The sequence below is a fragment of the Melozone crissalis genome, unplaced genomic scaffold (assembly GCF_028551555.1).
Source record: "Melozone crissalis strain CALT ecotype California unplaced genomic scaffold, PUWL_Pcris_2 ptg000036l_1, whole genome shotgun sequence".
Taxonomy (NCBI): Eukaryota; Metazoa; Chordata; class Aves; order Passeriformes; family Passerellidae; genus Melozone; species Melozone crissalis.
In genome coordinates this window covers 20,528,164-20,547,979 of record NW_026535814.1, presented here as the reverse complement: position 1 = coordinate 20,547,979, position 19,816 = coordinate 20,528,164, and the positions used below count along the sequence as shown (strand labels likewise).

General features: G+C 42.6%; 1 protein-coding gene across 2 annotated transcripts in view; it reads left to right on the top strand.

Annotated features, from left to right (window-relative positions):
* The first annotated feature begins 644 nt into the window (after positions 1-644).
* Positions 645-19,816, top strand: part of ST8SIA5 (ST8 alpha-N-acetyl-neuraminide alpha-2,8-sialyltransferase 5) — a 69,487-nt gene continuing 50,315 nt past the window's right edge. The window contains exon 1 of one of the 2 annotated variants that reach the window (XM_054283332.1): positions 645-737. The gene's annotated coding sequence lies outside the window, so the exon portion shown is untranslated. The remainder of the gene's footprint in view (positions 738-19,816) is intronic. The other variant, XM_054283333.1, reaches the window with a different exon arrangement.

Genomic DNA, 19,816 nt, shown 5'->3' with positions numbered 1-19,816 from the left:
AAATTATGCAAGTAATTTATTTCACCAGCACACACCCCACCCCTTGTTTCCTTGGTTTTTTCCCTTTTTTTTCTTTTTTTTTTTTTTTTTTGCTTTTTAGCACTCATGCACATAAAAAAGTTGCATGGATTTAAAATTTTAGGTTTAGAATCACGTTATTTTGAGAGAAATAATCCCCTTTTAAAGTGGTGTAAATGTTTCTTATGAATATAAAAATAAAGCCTGATAGAAGAAATGCTCCTTTGAGAAGTTTTATTGACTCCAGGGGATTTCAGTCCCACTGGAGTAACTGAGAGATCTGTTTCTAGAAAAGGAAAGGGATTTAGCTCAAGAAAGAGGCTTCCCTCCACACAAACAGCTGTTTCTTGTCACATAAGAGAGAAAAGCTGCAAAAGAAATGGGGCATCAAGCACAGAGCGAATAAAACTGCTGCTTCTCTGCAAACATCCCTTGCAAAGTCTGGAGCATAGGAGGGTTTTCCAGCTCATGATGCAAGAGCCGTGGGCTGGGCTGAAACTTGACATCAGGAGGAAGCTGAAATGCAGCATTGGTGGAAGCTGCCTGTGATGCAGAGGTGAAGGCTGGATCCGGCTCGACAGTCCGGGAGGGAAGAGGCGCACAGCCCGGGATCGAAAGAGCCAGAGAAGCAGGAGGAGCCCCTGAGTGGCGCTGGAGGAGAAACACAGAGACAAGGGCAGCCTGGCAAAATAGGAGGGCAGCCACAGCGTGTGTGGAAGGTAAATAAGCAGCCACAGTAAAATAAGGGGCAGTTTGATTGCAAAGCGCCAGGTTGCTGCTGCTCTCCTAGTCTGGCTGGGTTTCTTGCCCAGGGTATGTGCTGCTCTCTGCTCGGCACGTTCCTGATCCATTCCCACGAGTTTTACGGGAAACCTGGCTCCGCAGCCATCTGCATTGATCTGAAAGCTGGGTTAAAAACTGTGAGTCAACTCCAAACACAGAGAAATTAAGTTTTTTCAAATGGTATTTTTTCTCTCTAAAGCAAAATACCCTTGTTATGTCAGGAAGTGGGAGTTCAGAGGCAGGCATGGCACATCTGTAAGATGCATGAGTGCTGTGGAGGGGGAACTGAAAGCTAAAGATCTCTTGCAATTACGTGCAGAACTTCACCGTGTACTTTAGATTGCTTCCTTTAGATGTGCTAGCAAGCTGCTAACACCTGCAGGTAACTGAGTTGCCAAAAAAAACCTCGGAGTACTTGAATAATTCTAATAATAGTTTCATATATTAACAGAATGGTGTGAAATTGTAGAAGTAGGAAATAAAGAGGGATCATAATGGAGACTGGCTGTGTGATGAAGTGTAAACAAATCAGAAGTCAAATTAAGTCCTATTTAATCTGACTCAGAGCTGATTTGCCTCAACATGATTTCTGTGGGGTTGTAGGGAGTTTTCTCCTGTGCTACCTAAATAGAATTTGAGCACTGTGCGGATGCTGCCAAGTTAATCAAAGAAATGTTCATTTGAGCACGAGCATGAGTTTTCAGGGATGAGTGCTCAGGGTGTTTGCTGAGGCTGCAGGTCATGCAGCACCCCATGAAAACAAATAGCAGGCAGGTGATCCCGTGTGGGGTGGAGATGGGAAGAAAAGGAACCCATGTCTTGGCACCTGACCCCACAAATGTGACACTGGTTGTGTCCTTGGACAGAGATTTAAGATATTGTTCTCTGGTTTCAAGTAACTCTCTTATCTAGGGTCCGTTATCCACTTTCCCCCAGTTTGCTGGGAGATTGCAGTGATAAATCTCCCCATCACGCGCAGGGGAGGCTGATAGCAGCACTGCACCTCTCTGCCATTACACGCTCTAATTGCACGCAAGGTTTTCAGGGGTGCAGAGACATCATGGAACAGAGAGAAAGACAAAAGCAAAGATTAAAAAAAAAACAACCCCCAAACCAAGATGGACCAGGAGCAGATCAGATCAAACACAACAGAGAAAATGCAGCTTGTTTCATGGACAGAAAGAGAATACTCAGCTATCCCTGCAAGTGTGTCAGAAGCCACAAACAGAAGCTGCAGTAATTGCAATTAATTGCACTCCAGAGGGATGATGCAGCACCCACGGCCTATTACAGCTTTATTTTGAAGAACAAAATGACTCCCCAGCCACCCACTGCCCTGTGCTCAGCACTGTTTGCCAGGAGGGTTTATGCACACAGCTCCCTTCTCAAAAGACTTTTCCACAGGTACATCAGTTTGAAGGATTTGATGGACTAATTATTTGTATTATTTTAAATCAACAGTTACCAAACAAGTAGATTTTTTTGCTCAAAAATTATCCAAATTTCAGACAGACACCAAATAAGCTTGCTTTAAAGTCAATGTACAGAAGGACCTAAACCTGTTTCTAGAATAATTCTGATATTTCTAGAGCATATCAATATGTGTATGAATCATGGTTTTGAAAGACTGCAACTTTTTTAGATTAAGCTGTTTACGGAACAAAGGGATTTTTGACCACCAGTCTTAGTTTCCTCCAAATCTAAATCTCTGCTCTTACAGAGTGATTTTGTTCTTGGCTGTTATTATGTTTACTTTAATATGAACTTATTTTTAGGAGTTAACTTCATATTTCAAGCATAAGTGTTTTTTAAAGTATTGAAAACCAGCAGTGTTTTCTTGTCAGAAAAAATGACAAAATGGGAATAGTCAGTATTTGCATTTATATAGAATCTTCCCTCATAGGATATGGAAGTGCTTTGAAAATACCAAGCTGCCAGGAGGAAAAGGTTTTGTGGTAGCTACATATCTATCACTGAGTACAGTGATTGGAGTGAAGTAGGTGCACCCAGAAGCCTCAGAACCCCAGAATTGACATGGAAACAAACCTTGGAAAACTGGAAAACAGCCTGTCTCATTAAATAAGTCAACTGTTCACTCTCTGACCCTTGGTAGGAGGCTTTGGATGGCACCTGGGGAGCCATGCATGAGGAGAGGGACTCAAGTTCTTGCAAAGTTCCCAGATAGCTCAAGTCTAACTGTGTAGAACTTCTAAAGACCAAATTGTTATAGGATTGAATTAGAATAACCTTCTTTTTTTTTTTTTTTTTGTTGGGTTTGATGAATTTACGTCTACCTCATTTTCAGAACAGCTTTTACTTGGAAACTGTTTTTTAAATTGGTGTGTGGGAGGCTGGCTAGGTCACTGAAAATGACAGACTAGAGGCGCAATCAATAGTTCATTTCTGGGAAAGAGTGAGCAAAAGGAGGTGATGCAGGGCAGTTGAATTGCTCTAATTGGATTCAGAGTCACAGAACAAGAAAATAACTTTTTATTGCGTTTGCCCATCATTATCAGTTCTAACTTTTAGTGCTCATTTACTAACTTTCCAACTATTTCCCAAAGAAACAGGATGTAATTGCCTTACAAAACTCTCAAGAATGTGATTCTTGCTATTTGGGTATTAGGACATGCTGTAAAATATTTAAATTTATTGATTATAACTCAATGCAGTCTCTATTAGGAAAATTTGCTTTAATTAGTACAAAAATCCCACCTCACTAATGTTCCCACTGAGGCCTCTCTGGGTCTTACCAGCAAGGATGTGGAGCCATCGAGGAGCTTCCTGCTCCCTTTTCAAGAGGAGGAAGAAAGGTACAACTTCTGAAAGGAAATCTCACACTAATGTCTTTGACCTTTAAAGTCTAAACTTCTGGTGTGACAAGTTTAAATGCTAATAATAATATTTTTGGTGTTTTTTAGCTAGTTGTGTAGTTTCAGCAAAATGCCACTTTTTGATCCTCTAAGACTGGGCAGATGATAATTTCTGGTTTGTGAACTCAGTTATATATATCCCAGCTTGAGATCTGAGAAGGAAATAGCTGTTGGCCTGTTTTTCCTGGCAATGTGAGAACTGTGTGCTCAGTTATCAGTTCTGTTTTGCTGCTGCTCCTGTCAATATCTTGTAAGTGATTTTGCAAGTAAAAATGATGTGTGACCATCTTTGTTGGAGGGAGTGTATGTTCCATGTGATCCTGGCAAGCTGTCAATATTTTGTAGCTCCTAAACTATCAAATGTTATCTTTTAAAGAACTTTCTTATTTTTTCAGTAATACTCATTTTGCAGTTAATTCTAAAGTTCTATTAGTTTAAATATTTAAATTCTGATCTATTTTTCAGTGTCCTAGTAAGGGACTTTGGTTGAGCAATGGTCTGTCCTTGCTTAAGTAATGTAATTTATGACATTTCAAACATGCAACATTCAGTTCTGAAAAGTATCATGCAGTTTAGTGGATGTGTATGCTTGTACTTTTTGATGTAAAGGTAACCATAAATGAAGAACCTCAAGTTCTTCATAAGTTCTTCATAAACTCAGGTTCTTCATAAACTCAAGTTCTTCATAAACTAAGAACCTCAAGTTCAATGGATAACTAAATTTTTGAAATAAGATCAACAGCTGGTGAAATTTTCTTAGCATGGGCAACTTCCTAGACCTGCAGCTGAAACTGATACCCTTCCCAGCATGAGGCAGCTAATGAGAAAAATATCAGTTTCAAAGAGCAGATTCAAAGCAGGGCAGATGCCTGTCCACTTCACACTCAGTAGATCTGTTTGGCAAGAAGGTTTTATTCTTAATGATGAAACCAAAAACACTGCTGTGTTATATGTTGGAGTAATTCACAGCTTCTGGTGGCCTATGCTCCTGAAGTAAAATCACCAAAAAAACCAGGATTGTTGTTATTTGCAAAAAAGATTGAGCCTAGCACAAGTGACATGACTCCTACTCCTTTTTCACCTAAGCTTTTGATGTCTCTCAAGGCTGGAACAGAATGAGAGACATTATAAGTAAGGTAAATTAATATCTGCACTTTTCAATATCTGACCAAAAAAAAGGGTTTACTTAGGGCTGAAAGGAAATGGCTCATGGTCCTAGACTACAGCAGATTTTCTGGGCCACAAATCAAACTAGTTTTTATATTATTTTTTTCACTGAAAAATAGATAGATAAATGGATAGCTGGAAAGGAAAGGAAAGGAAAGGGAAGGGAAGGGAAAGGAAAGGAAAGGAAAGGAAAGGAAAGGAAAGGAAAGGAAAGGAAAGGAAAGGAAAGGAAAGGAAAGGAAAGGAAAGGAAAGGAAAGGAAAGGAAAGGAAAGGAAAGGAAAGGAAAGGAAATCCATCCTGAGAAAATTTACTAAAGTTTTGTGAAATTTCAAGGCAAATTTATTAAGCAGATGCATTCATTCAACATTACAAGAGGCTGCTAAGGTGAAACTGTGGAATTTCCTTGGAGATACCCAGACCTTCACTGGAAAAGGCTCTGAGCAAACTGCCACAGTTTCAGGGTGGGCCTTCTCCAGATGGCACTGAGTAGGAATAGAGGATCGCCAGATGTTCCTGCCTTCCAAAAATTGTCCCTGCCTGTGGCAGGGATGGATTCAGATGGGATATTGGGAAGGAGTTCCTGGCTGTGAGGGTGGGCAGGCCCTGGCCCAGGGTGCCCAGAGCAGCTGTGGATCCCCATGATCCCTGGCAGTGTCCAAGACCAGGTTGGACAGTTCTTGGAGCAACCAGGGACAGTGGGAGGTGTCCCTGCCCATGGCACAGGGTGGTACTGCATAAGCTTTAAGGTCCCTTCCCACCCAAACCATTCTGAGATCCTGTGATGAGCTCAGAGTTCCAGCTTCTTTACAAAAACTTAGTGACTAAGATAGAATATCCTCCTAACATTTCATCAAAATCATTCATCTTTGGGTTAAAATCGTTCCTCTTGTCCTTGTAAAAAAATTGCTCTCCATCTCTTTCATCAGCCCCTCCCCTGGAGGCCCTGGCAGGGGCTCTGAGGTGTCCCTGGAGCTTCTCTGGTGCAGCTGAGCAGCCCCAGCTGTGCCAGGCTGGCTCCAGAGCAGAGGGGCTCCAGCCCTGGCAGCAGCTCCGTGGCCTCCTCTGCACTGGCTGCAGCAGCTCCAGCTCCTTGTGCTGCTGGAGCCGGGGCTGGGGCAGCTCTGCAGGTGGGCTCTCACCTGAGCCCAGGGGCACAGGGGCAGGATCCCCTCCCTCAAACTTTTGTCATATCTAAAAGGATAATTTAAGCAGTTTCTGGAGTGAGTGGGGCTGATGAGCACACCCAAGGGCTGAATTGCCTGACTAGCTGCCTTAAAAAGCAACTTTTCCAGAGATGCCTGTTCTCCTCTGCTGTTTATAGCATGTGTTTTCTGAACAGCTTTTCTACAGATCTATCACCAAGAGAGAGCTAATATTCTATCAGAAGAACTCTGGCTTTTATGCACTACACTCATGTTCTGTACAGATCCAGGGCACATTTCAAGCTGGACTTATTTTTTTATAAATTTTGGTTCAGAAAAAGCATAGAACATATCCTTAATTATATGTACATGTAATATACAATTATATTGTATATAATAATAATGATATAAGGATAGAGTATTAATCACATTTTTTATTTGCCATTTTTAATATAATATGCCTTTTCTTTTAAATTCTTTCTGTATAATGTGACATCCAGAAAACTGTTTTCCTCCTATTTGCAGTAAACAGAGCAGTGAGAGGTAAAGCAATCTGGTGCCTGAACTTGGGAAGGTGAACATGTGAAGAGAGGACTTTGGGATCGTGAACTTTAGGATCTGAGTATGTTTTTTTGGTTTGTTGGTTTTTTGTTCTGTTTTGTTTTGTCTTTGTTTTGTTTTGTGGTTTTGGTTTTTGTTTTGGTTTTCGTTTTTTTTGTTTGTTTGTTTGGGGGTTTTTTGTTTTTTTTTTTAAATGCAATTTTTTTCGTATAATGTATTATTTGGAGCTTAGATATTTGAGTGAATAGAAATTGCATTACTATCTTCTGTTAAGAACTATCAGAGTAAAACAAAAATAGTAGTTCTCCTTAATCTAAATATGGGACATTCTGTTGGTTCACAGAGAAACCATTAAGGTAGGATTTGAAGAAAACAAATGAAAAAATATAATGAAGCAGAGTTGGAGGCAAAATCTCTTATAGAAACCTCTGAGGGTAAGTGAGTAACCCTAAATACTATTTGGATTTGAGGTGGAGGTTCTCATTATCGATTGTGAACCTAAGAATTTAGCCTAATAGAATGCAGAGTATTAAATGATACAAAGTAATTTTAGAGATGTGACGTAGTGTTTTCAGCCTACATAATACTTTAATCCTCAGACCTACTATTCTAAAAGTATCAGCTGGTGTTAATCAGGAATGCTCACAGCAGGGATTGAAATGGCCAGTTCACTCCTTTTTTTTCCAATCAAATTCTGCTCTCAGCCCCACTGCTGTCCTGTGTACTTGTGAAGGTAGGATTTGGTACATCATTTGATCTTCTTTTTGACTGCAAGCCAAATGAAAAACTGTATTTGACTCGCCTGCTGTACAAGCTGGTTAGATTTCCCTTTAGATATTCACTAGCCTGTATAAACCCAACCATTTTATAGGTGCTTTAGAATGTGTTTTCAGTGTGTTTTTAAAGGATCTGGACAAAGCTGAGTCATTATTCCTAGCCTTGTCCTGTGTTGGAGTGGTTCCATAGGATGGGGGATTTTTCAGTCTGGCTGAAAAATCTGTGTTTGTGCCTCTGACTCCAGGTACCCTCCTACCCTCTTCCAGCTTTTCCCCCGGAGTTTTCCTTATGCAGGGCAGGAGAGACCGTGCTGGGATTCTGACTTAGTCCCTCCTGGGGAAGGCAGGAAGGCAGGCAGTGTGTCACTTGCTGAGTGACACAATTTTGACATCACCGTCTTTAGGTACATCTCTTTGGTGACTAATATGAGGCACACCATCCTTCCTGAGTCAGGTGAACTCTTTCCCTGAGGCTGTCAGGAGCTGCCTAAGTGTGAAGATAAGCAGAGTCCTTGCCTCTCCCAACAGCTTGGCTCTGCTTTTGCTCATAATAGATGACTCTCCAGACTCTGAGAAAGATCTATTGCCTCTTAATGTGAGGCCAGCGCTTGGGCAATTCTCACAGTCAGTGGCTGTGGGTTGTTGTGTGAGCCCTTTCCCAGTCAGACAATGAGTTATCTGTCTTCTTTTTGCTGGAAGGGAACAAATAATAATAACTTGCCGTAGCCATGGCTGACCATTGCATGAGCACACTAAAGGTCTTTCACCCCAAAGATGGACTGAAAGCCTCATAAGCTTGATACCAGTTCTGGATGTTGAAAGTTTGCCCAGCTGGACCTGGTGTGTCTGGTTCTCTGGTTCACACAGAATCCCAAACTGGATAAGTTTGGAAGGGACCAGAGGGAGTCAATCTGGTGCCACATCCCTGCTCCAGCAGGATCATCCCACAACACAGGGCACAGGATTGTATCCAGAAGGGTCTGGAATATCTCCTGGGAGGGAGACTCTACGCCCTCTCTGCTTCAGGGCTTGGACACTGCCCAGGGCAGAAGTTTTGCCTCCTGTGCAGGGGAATTGCTGGGCTCAGTCCCTGCCCGTGGCTCTGGTGCCATTGCTGGGCCTGGAGCAGATCCTGGGCCCTGCTCTGTCCCTCCCTGCACACAGGGACTCACAGGGACAGCCAGGGGCAGCCAGGGACAGCCAGGGACAGCCAGGGCTGAGGGTGCCTCTCAGCTGGGGCTCCTCCCCAGGCTGAACAGCCCCAGCTCCCTCAGTGTTTCCTCACAGGAGATGCTCCAGTCCCTCCATCACCTGTGTCACCCACCTATGGACCTACTCCAGGAGCTCTCTTTGCAAGGATGAAGTGAAGAACACCTCTGGCTGCCCATTTTCCTGTGCTGGCATATCTCTTTCTGACCCATATTAAAAACCTCCACTGCACACTGGCATGCCCTGAAATTCCCAGGGGATGATGTGCAGTTTTCCATGTGCAGGGATGCTGGGTGGACATGCAGTAGCTACAGTGCAATAGACCTTTGCAATGGGAAAGGTTCATAACCACAGTGTTGTTACAAAGGTTTTTAGTAATGGAATATTATGGGTGAATTTTTTGTCCCCTCTGTCTAGATGATATTTCATTTATGATCAGAGATCCTTGCTTTTCAAGAGTTGATTCCTTTCCAGCTCACGGCTGAAGACTTAAAAAATAAAGTTCACATCTTGTTAGCTTATTGTCATTTTGAGAACTCATCCTTCTGAAACCCAGGGTTATAATTTTGCCTGAATCTCACATTGTATAATAGGGAAGAGTTTGTGCCCTTCAGAGTGGCCTTAAATAGCAGTAGCACAAAGAAAGCGATCAGATGCCATTAGCAGCCTTCTGTTGGATTAATGGCCAGCAAAATCTGGTGAAGATGCCTGGAGCTTTCTAGCATCGCTGTTGTGACTTTGTGCATAATTGCCCACGAGCAGCTACACAACATCCAGCTCTGTTACTCAACATCCAGCCCAGCACAGCACAGCCCCCTGCACATCCCTCCCCACTGCTTTCCCAAGGGAATGCAGTGCCTCTTCCGAGGGGACACGGCGAGGCAGAAGCTCTCCTGTGCTTAAAATCCTCCATCTCAACATGGCTCTTGGGCTTTCTATCCTGCACACTTGCGTGACTCTTCTTTATCCTCCTGCCTGCTTGAGCTGGACTGGCTTGGCTGGAGAACCAGCCTGTGGTGTGCAAAAATTGAGACATGCGATGCGATGCTGTCCGAAGATTTCAGTGGGGCTTGCTTGAGTATGCCACAAGTCACGTTTCCAGGTCATCACTTTGCAAGCACTTTCAGCTCTCACAGAAAGCAGCACCACTGCCAAAAGCATCCAGCCTTCTCACCCCTTCATCTCCAAATTCCAGTGTAGCATCCCTTCTCCTGATTTTGGATCTGCTTGTTTCTTGGGCAGCTGAGCCATTTGACAACTAACATTTAAAATTCTTTTCCTGCTGGGCTTATTCTAAACTGGATTGCCTCTCAGTTAATCATGGAAAACCCATGCAAACACTAATGCTGTGCAAGATGAGGAGCAGTGCAACAACAAACACAGGTGGCTGAGAGCAGGACAAGTTTGATTTTTCCATTGGTTTTCCAGTTTAAGCCAGGTTGTAGTGTTTGTAATGATGCAGCTTCACGTTTCCTTCATTAAAAAGCCACTCTGCCCTGGCACACCATGAATTTTTCCATAAAATAATGTAGTCTGGAACAGCTAGTTAGAGCTGTTTGAGAAAGTGGTAGTTTTTTAAATTTTATTTTTAATTAGGGCCCATTAGACCAGATGCTGCACTTTCATTAAACAACTCTGCAGATGTAGGAGAATCAAAGAAAACCCTATCTGCACCAAAAAATATAATATTATTATATAATCCAGTCTCTTCCAGAGTCAGAAGATGCTGTTTCACCCCGGGGGTAACTTGCAAGCAAGTGCACAGACCAGGCTGCAGAGGCAGAAATTGTGAGGGGAGGAGGAGAGGCCTTTGACAACCTCCCCAAGCTGGGAGGCAAAGGTCAGAGAGGGGAAGGGAGCTGCTGTACTTTGGATGTTCCACTTGTCAGAGTTTGTTTAGTGAAAAAAACAGGAATATTTCCCAAAGCTCCTCTTCTGGGCACATCTGTTATTTTTTCAGCAAATGAACTGAAATAACAAAGGGGGAGGAAAGTTAACTCCCTAACATCACACATGGAGAAGGAGTGATGTCCCTTTCTGTTTATCAGATTCTGATTGTGTTGGGGGGGAACGTCAGCCCCTAGTCCACCCTGAACAAAGAGGTTCCCAGTAGCAAGTTGAGAAGAGGATAATACCATGGGACCTTTGCAAACCAGGATCTGACCAGCTCCTGGGAATGTTTTACACCCACCTCAGTGTCTCTGATACTGATGTAACTCATCTTTAACTTGAACAGGATTTTCAGGAGGAAACACAGATTTTTTGCAGTGATAGTTTGGCTGGAAATCCCTATTACCTTCCTTTCTTACCTCTCACCAAGCACCTGTAAAAGACTGGAGCCCAAGCAAAATGAGTGTTTGAGGCACCAACAGCTCCACCAGGCCTGAAACAGGAGAGGGAGCAGGGAAAACAGGACAACGTCACTTGGAGGGGAGCAGAAACTCATCTGCACTAAAAAATGTCTCCTAAAGAGCACAGTCTCTCTTTTGTGCTCGCTGCCAATTGTACTTGATTAATCAGGTTCCTGTGGGGGTGTTTTCCTTCATTCCATTCCTAACAGCATATTTTTCCATAAGTGATCTGAATCTTGTTGCAGATAGCTCGTTGCCTGTGAGATCATGACTCTTCCAACAAGTTGCAATATTTTGCTCTCAGAAACTAAAAAATTCTGGCTGAAAAAAATCCCATCAGTACTATTGGCAGGGCACTGGTCCCACAAAGGTGTTTGTTCTTTTAAAAGTAATCAGTGTGAGCTTTCCTCCCTACCAAAAAGATGTGAGGGGAGAGTTAATCTGGCCTTGCTCCTGAGGAGCTGGCTGAAGATTTCCTGCTGGAGTCTATGAGACAGCTTCAGACCAGGGAGCATTTCTGTGCCACACACCTGTGCCAACATCTCCCCCACCTCGGCACAGGCAGCTGCATCAGAAAGCCCCATTCACTCTGGGGAAAGCACATTTTACAGTAGCATCCATCCCCCAGCCAAATGGGATCAAGCTGAGGCAGCTGCAGTCCACGTCCCATGAGGAATACTACAAAAAAGTGCAATTAAAATAATTAGTTAATGCCTTTTTATCCGGGATGGTAACAAATAGGGAAAAGAGCTTGAAATAGCTATTCTACATATCAGTCCAGTATGGTATTGGATGCTTCCCAGGATTGCTCTAAGCTTTCCCCAGGGCTTTAAAAGCTTGTGGGTAGTGCTTGGCCGCTTGCTGGATTAAAGATCTCTATTACTGATGGTAGCAGGGGTAGGTTAAAGCTACTTGAGCAGTAGATTTTGCTGTGAGAACAAAAAAAGTGAGTCTGAGTTTATAATAAAGTGATTTAGACTGCCATTCCTCCCTAGGACATCAAGATTGCTTCCCATTGATTTAAACATGTACTGGCTTAAGCTCTTGATTAAGCAAAATTTGCCCAATGATTCAACTTTATGGGGGATGCACAAACAAAAAAATACATGGCCAAACACATCCGTGGCACAACTCAGTGAAATGTGGCATTTACCCAGCTGTTAGCTGCTTGTTGCTTGAGGATTTCTCTGCTAGCCTTCAAATGGTGCAATAAATGAAGATTTCTTTTGCAGGCGTTCTTTTCCTGAAGTGTTCAAGGCAAATAAAGCACTGTACCGGGAACTTCAGCCCCAGCAAACTGTATTTGTTATTGCCACAGCAGGTGATATTTATTCTGCAGCCAAGTGAGATGGCCAAAGGGTGAAATATAACCTAGAAATCAGGGCAGACTCTCTTAATAATCTTTAGATCCTCTGATTTCACACTGAGATTTCATCCAGGGGCCAAATTATGCAAACATTAGCTTTTTTTCATTTTATATTCCTGTCGTCATTCCCTGCCATCCCTGTGGGGTAACCTGCAGGTCAGGCATCTTATTGAAGAACATGAAAATACAGAATAATATTGAATAATAAATGCTTCAGGTCATGCAAGCTGTCCCTGTGTCCCACCTCCGTGGCAGATGAATACAGAATAGCTGAGCTGGGGGAAGTCTGGGTAGCTCACACAGTGATTTTGAGGTGTTTATATGCAGTCTGTGAAGCTGCCAATGATCTTAATCTTTGCATGGATCATCAGAGCAGATTTTGAAGCTCACTAAGCACTTTGGTTTGTGGCAGCATGGTCCAAAAGCTAACTTGTATATAACTGGGCATTTCCTTTTCATATTTTCAAATTATTTCCTTTTTATAGTTTCAAATTATTTGATTTTTCTTCCTTTTAAAAATATTTCAGTTCTAGGCGACCTGTTATTTTAAAGTATCTGATTCTCTTATGTTGTACGGAAATATAACTCCCCCCATCTCCTCATCCCGGACCATTTTTTGATATCACTGAGGGGGAAGAAGAACCCAAGGTCTGCTTTGTTTTCCTTTTGTCTGTGAGTGGAGGGTTAACAGCAGAAGAGGGAAGAAGGGTTAGCAAAGGGGAGTGCTAGTCATGTGGACAGAATGCCAGCAGCAAAGCTGGCACATGTTGTTCCATTCACATGGAAGTATGTTTTATTCATTTTGTGATGATCATCTACAGTAGCTATGGGAGAGAAACAAGAGGACCAGGGTAAAAGTGGAAATCTGGGTAAAATTCTCTGTAGCTTTGTCCCCCTTTGGTGGTAGGTGGTTGCAGGAAGTGTGATTTTCTGTGACATTTTCCCTGGATTTAAGACTGTCACTTTGAGTGGATTAAATCCTAAGGGGAAAACAATCATAGCTCACTTCCTGATGTTATTTTCCTGATGTTATCTTCCTGACATCAACTTGTTTCCATGCTGTTTTCACACTTGGCCCTCTTGTCATCCCACTTGCAGCTGAAATGGTCATCCTAAGCTCCTGTTATACTCAGGAAAGGAAAAGGTGTTTTTGGGATGTGACTCATGTGATGTATCTTTGGGGATACTCTGGGATTCAAAGAGCTCTTATTCTCCACGGAGCATGTTGACTAAATCCCACTAAGTGCCTGGAGGGTTTTGGTGAGTGTAGGCACATTCATTGGTGGTGGGAGTCAGACTCATCTCTCTTCAGTGCTGGTAACATCAAGATTTCTTGTTTTCCAAGAGCTGTGCGTGATACTTGCGCATCTTCAGCAGGCATGTCAAGGAATTGGGGATGGGATTGCGTAGGGAAGCGGATCCTGTGCTCAGTCAGGTGGATCCTGCTCTTGCTAGAGTGAGATCTTAGGATCTTAAACTGGAAAAATGATACGTTAAAAGGCAGCAGGGATTTTTTGTTGTTGTTTTTTTGGTTTTTTGCCTGTGGAAAGTTGTCCTTGCTCCTCCTGCAGCACACCTGCAAGGCCAAGAAATGCTCTGGCTGCTGGTTCGGAAATGAGGGAAGAGGTGCTGAGGAGGGCAGAGACGCCCACCTGCGCTGCATGTGAGCTGACTGGGTGGCAGATGACTCCTCCTCAGCCTGCAGCAGTCACGGCTCAGGTGCTGGGAGCAGCATGCCATCACAGAAATCCCCTCTTGCCTTGCCAAGCCAGCCTGGAGTCCCCAGCACTGTGGTGCAGCTCTGCCTCAATTCAGGGAGGAAGCCTGGAAAACATGGAGCTGACCCCAAACCTACAGCTAATTAGGAATGATAGTTAGGGTTGCTGTCCCCACTCCAATGAAGATAAGGATGGGCTTGGTTTTTTAGCCGGCTGAGAGGGAGTTTAGGGTTTTACATTAAAATAAGACAGGATAGTTCTGCAAAAGCAGCAAAATCATTAGTGATTCTTTAATTGAAGCTTTGACATATAATATTAATAACCTATTAAAGCCAATGGGGTGTGAAACATTTGGAACTGTAGCTTGAAATCACGTTGGATGGATATTGAACTGTGACTTTTTGTAGCTGTGTAACTCTTCACTCGCTGCTGGGGAGATAAAACTGCTAACAGGAACACATTAATTTCTGGAGCACAGACGTGTTGTGATGGGAGAGTGGAGACTGCAAGGACAACATGTGGGTACAAAATGCAGAGTTAATGGCTTTTCTGCCTATTTTAGGGGAGGTGATGTGCTGGTTCCAGGCAGCAGCTGGTGAACTCAGGTCTGGAGCTCTGTGTAGGGAACTGGTCAGAACTTGCAGGGATTTTCCAGGTGTGTATCCCAGGGCAAGGTGTGTATTCCTGTGGAGCTGGTGACTGTCTCAGCTAAGGTGATGTGTCACAGCACAGTGTTTGTGGTGAAAACACTGATTTTTGCAGTGCCAGCTGGTTCTGCTTCATCATCTGGAAGGAGAAGTGCTGAGGAAAAAAGTTTGTCCTTCCTTTGTCCAGAGTAGAAGAATGCTGAGTACAGCTGAATGTATAGATCTGAGCTGCAGCTTCCTTGGATTTCTAAGCCAAACCTTCAGTGATACCCAAGGTGAGGGGCCAGCACCTGAGCATGAGCTGCCAGAGGGAAGCAAGCTGATGACCCTGCCATAGCTCCCTCTTGCACTGGAAGGACTTAATTTTCCTATTATTTTTTGTTTGGTATGGTCCTTTTTTCCAGTTGGGAAAGGAAAATAGAAAATCTCTACCTGGAATAGTGTATTGTAAGGGATGGCTCCAAATGAGGAAAAGCAAGAGCAACCAGGGGGCTAGAAATCTGTAAATTAAAAAGGGGTAAGGGACATTCTTCATGCAGCCTTCCCACTTTGCTTTTAATTCCCTTGCCTGGTAAAGCTTAGAGCAAAAGTTGAATCGGTTTATAATGACAGTGTGCAACACTTTAGGATATATCCTTCTTAATATCTTTGTCTTTGGCACAGTGGAAAAAAAAAAAAAAGAACAACTTATTGTGATTATTGCTGCTCTTATTAAACAAATATTTTGTCTCTGATTCCAGCGAGGAAAGGTGAAGCCACACTGCTGTTCTTGTTTGCCAGCTGCTTCCATGCGCTGCAAGGACCCACAAACAGTACTAGTTTTGGTTTCTGTTGTCACATTAAGCAACTTTTGAAGCTCTGAAACCTTCAGTGTGAATCTGACACTGTGGTTCAAATTCTCAAGCGCAGCAAAAGAGAAATTTAGATTTGGGCAATCTGTATCTGTGAAAGGGGAACCATGATAACAACAGAAAATGCAGATCTAAAATGCAGACACAGTATTTAATTTTAACTGATCATGAAAAGAAGCAGTAAGCCAGTGGAGGAATATTTTCACTGGTGACTTTTCATTGTTTAATGTCTCAACACATTGAATTACATTTGGAAGTCATAAGCATTGAAGAATACTTTGTAGACTCTGAGCCCAAACAATGGTTTTACTGTGCTTGAGCCCTTGGTTTATCTTCCTCCTTTACCCAGGTCCAAAGCCATTCTCTCTCACTGCCAGCAGCCCTTTTCTTGCTGCTGTTTGCTCTTGTGGGTAATATTTATTATCATTTGATATTTATTATCATTGAAACTGAAATTGTAGTTCAGAGAATGCTCTACCAAGAGTAATTTGTTCCCAGCAGGACGTTTTAGCTACACAGTAACATGAAAGCATCAAAATGCCAGAAGAACATTATAAAAATGAACTGCCCTGGTGCTAAAATAAGCTTTAATTGATTGAGAATTGCACTGAGCCTGACAATCTGAACCATTTATTATTATTTTTCTTTCAAGCTTCAGCTACATGTGATTTAGAGTGACTGAATTATAGTTCCCACATACCTTCCTACCCACAGTGTGTGAAAGAAAACCCACGCACAAATTTCTTAGCTCCAGAGGAGCTGCTGGATACACCTGGAAGAAAATAAAAAAGCTGATTGAAAGTGATGTTTAAACAAAGGTGATGGGAACATTCTGAAAAAAAAAAAACCCCAGCCCTATTCTGGCTGAATGCCATGATGTGCTGCCCTCTCCTCATCCCCACTCTTCTGGGGATGTCTCTCCCTGTCAAAGGCATTTCCTTAATATCTGCCTGCACAGCACTGGATCCTGTAGGCCGTATGGTGTTGGATGTTAATATTGGCTGTGGATAAATTACCATTCTGTCTTCCCCATTTTAGGTTCTTAGAGACAATAAACACATCCAGTTGAGTGTACTCAGCTATTTAAATGAACATCTGTTGCAGGGTCTCCAGAAAGAGATCAATACCACCACCAAAGATCATGGATAAAAACTGAAAATTTTCTGACTGATGGATTTACTTGTGGTCCTGTTATAGAAAGAAATATGGAATACAGCACTGGAAGTAGCTGGAAGTAGCTATTGTCAAGAGGGTCATCATAAATCATAGAATCACAATTTGGGTTGGAAAGAACCCTAAGGACCATCTTGTTCCAACCACTGCCATCAGCAGGGACACCTTCCACTATCCCAGCCTGAGTTTAAGGTCTCAGTCTAATCACAGCCCTGGACAAATTCACTTGCAGCCCAGAGCCAAACAAGGATTTCCATGTAACTCCCAACATCCTAAGGGGAGGAAGATGCTTAAACACGTTTTTGGCTGCGGCCCTCCATCTCCCTGCCCATGCCAGCACTGCCTGTAACAGGGCTGTAAAAGGCCAAGCTGCTGGCAGAGGTCAGGGGTGATCCAGGCCCTGCCTGTGGTTGTAGCTTATCCCTCTGGATGGGTGGTGCTGCCCTGGAGACTTTCAAGCTTGTTTGGCAGCAAAATGGACCATTGTTGTCTTGGTTTTGCACTTGTTTGTAAGCCGAGCCGTTTCCATGCTACCAAACACAACTTCCAAATTGCAATTCCTGCTGCCTGCCAAAGGGGCTAATAAATCCCACTGTCACCTTTCCTTCTTGCCTGGCTAAATTACAAATGCCAGTGGCAGGAGCTGACTCAGCTGATGCCTGGCTGCGGTGTCTGACTGTTCCAGGAATGTTCTTTATTTGTTACCCTAACACAGGAAAGCACGACCCGGGGATTTATGGCAGATCACAGATCCAAAGGAAGGAATTTGAAAATGCCACCAGCTTTATTAATAGCCACCTCTGTGGCCACTTTTCAGGTCAGACCAGAGACTGTGCAGGGCTTAAAATCTGAATCCACACTGCCCCAGGAGGGGCAGAAAGGTGGGTCTGGTCATAATGCTGCAAGGGTAGAGGTGTCTCTCTTCCAGGCTCCTTGTCCAGGTTCCAGTGGGCATTTCCACAGTGCCAGAAGAGCAAAATAAAATATGCCTCATGAAGAATGGGGATTTTTGAAGACCACAAAAGCCAGATGGATATTTTTTTTTAATTAATAATTTTTGTCATGGACTAGCATGGATTATTTAAAAAATCATGATGTGTCTGAATACATACTGGCTTTGGCTAGAGGAGTAGCTCAGGTGAAGTAGCAGTTAGACTAGTGGATACTAATGTGTGTAGCCAGCATTGTAATTAGTGCTGTTGGAGGGCATAATGAGGAATGGCTCAAAACCTGAATGTCTGGCTTTCTTGAAAGGTCATGGGAACTAAAGTTGATGGTTAATTCAAGAGGAATATACTTAATTCCTCTGAATACAAAATCACTGCAGAACTGAGATAAAAAGTTACCCTTGTAGCTTTTTCTAAATTATTTTTCTATAATAGGTCTCTTTTACATCTTGATCATAAAAGCAATGTAAAAATTTGAAGGTTTTAATTAGCTGATAGTTAAGAGGAAAAGTTTCATTTTCACATTTACATCCATTCTTTAATGTGGATTAATGCCACTCACTGACAGAGCAAAACGTATTCCAAAATCTGATGTGCTCTCTCTGTGAATTAATATGCCATATTGCATATTTTTAAAAATATTTGAGATTAACCTTTTCACTTTTTCTGTAAAAATATACTGTTGAAATAGTGAAATAATTATTAATTGTGGTAATTGTGGTTTTCGGCATTAGATAATGTGTGATCCTTACTCTGGTCATGGGAAATATTTGTTCATTGTGATGTTACTACTGGAATACTTTCATCCAAAAGAAATACCAATCTTTCAACCCCCATTAAAGTGAGTGCTACTAATTCCAGTGCTTTCCTTTGGGAGGTTTTAAAGGTGGTTTTGGAGAACTGGGTGGGAGTTATGACTTGTTTGGAACAGAGGCAGGATCACATTTCTTATTTGAGAGCAACTGCTGGCCATGGAAACCCTTTGACCCCTTTGTGGCTCTGCCAACATCTCAGTCCCCTTGAGTTGCTAAACTCAGGGCTCTCATGCAGTGTTCCAAAATCAAACTAATGTTTATTATTGATGATTCCTGTAAATGAATCTGGGTCCTGTTTCTTCTTCTCTGCAGAGAGGCTGGGCTTCCACTGTTCTCAGTTACTTCCAGGGCCATGAGCCTGAACAGGACCATAACAATCACACTTAACTTCCTTTGTTTTCTAGGAACATGGAAATACCACTGGGAAAGCAGAGATGTCCTCAGCTCTGAGTTTTGCATTTTGCTATACATTTTAGCAGGCTCTGCTATAAGGAACTGTCAACAGTAAATGTACAGCACCGTAGCCAAGGCAGCCTCTGCAGAGTTTCCTTATTCCTTTGAGGCAGACATCATTCCTTTCCCAACAGAGACGATGTCATCAGGGTAAAAAAGGGAAATTTTATACACTGGGTCATTTTTTTCCCTGTAATGGAGCACTATGTGACCCATAATTGGAGAAAAATTGGTCATGATTTAAGAGATGATGTAATGTGTATCCAGTGTACAGACCATATGTTGTGTTCAGGACATGTCCTCTAATTCAGCTGTCTCCACAGGTGGGAGCCTGGTGCCAAATTGGCCACTGTCATCTCCACGAGGCTGAACCAACTCAGAAGAAAATAAATGTTTACATCTTAGCTGGATCCTTTCAGCTTCCTTCACTTTCTCAGTTTAAGACATATGGATTTGTGGCAGTGATGGGGGACTAGACATTGTGTTAAGCACTCGATTATGCTAGTACATTCATGTTTTATATCTGCAAAAGAATTAATATTGATAAGCATATGTTTATGAGTTTCGTGTTCAGCAGAACCTTCCAGCCATACACCTATGTGCCAGCTCTTTGCAAAACCAAGGATCTAGCAGTTTACACAAGCATTGTGGAAACTGTAAATAGGCATGATTTAATTTTAATTTAGGGGGGAAAATGAGGTGTAAAAAATGTTGTCCTCAAACTGTTTACCACCCGTAGTATTCTGCAATGCTGGCTGGGGAGTTCTTTGGTCTGAATAACAGCCACGAAGAGTGGCTGAGCAGGCAGGAATAAAAAAAATCCTGAAGGGGAACGTGAAGTATGTCTTGTTTTACCCTGAACCTGTATGATTCTGTGAGTTAACATGTTCAGTTAAGTGTTCTGTGATTAAACAACCAAGAGACAGATCTGCTGTCCCAGACACGAAATACCCTTGCTTTCAGC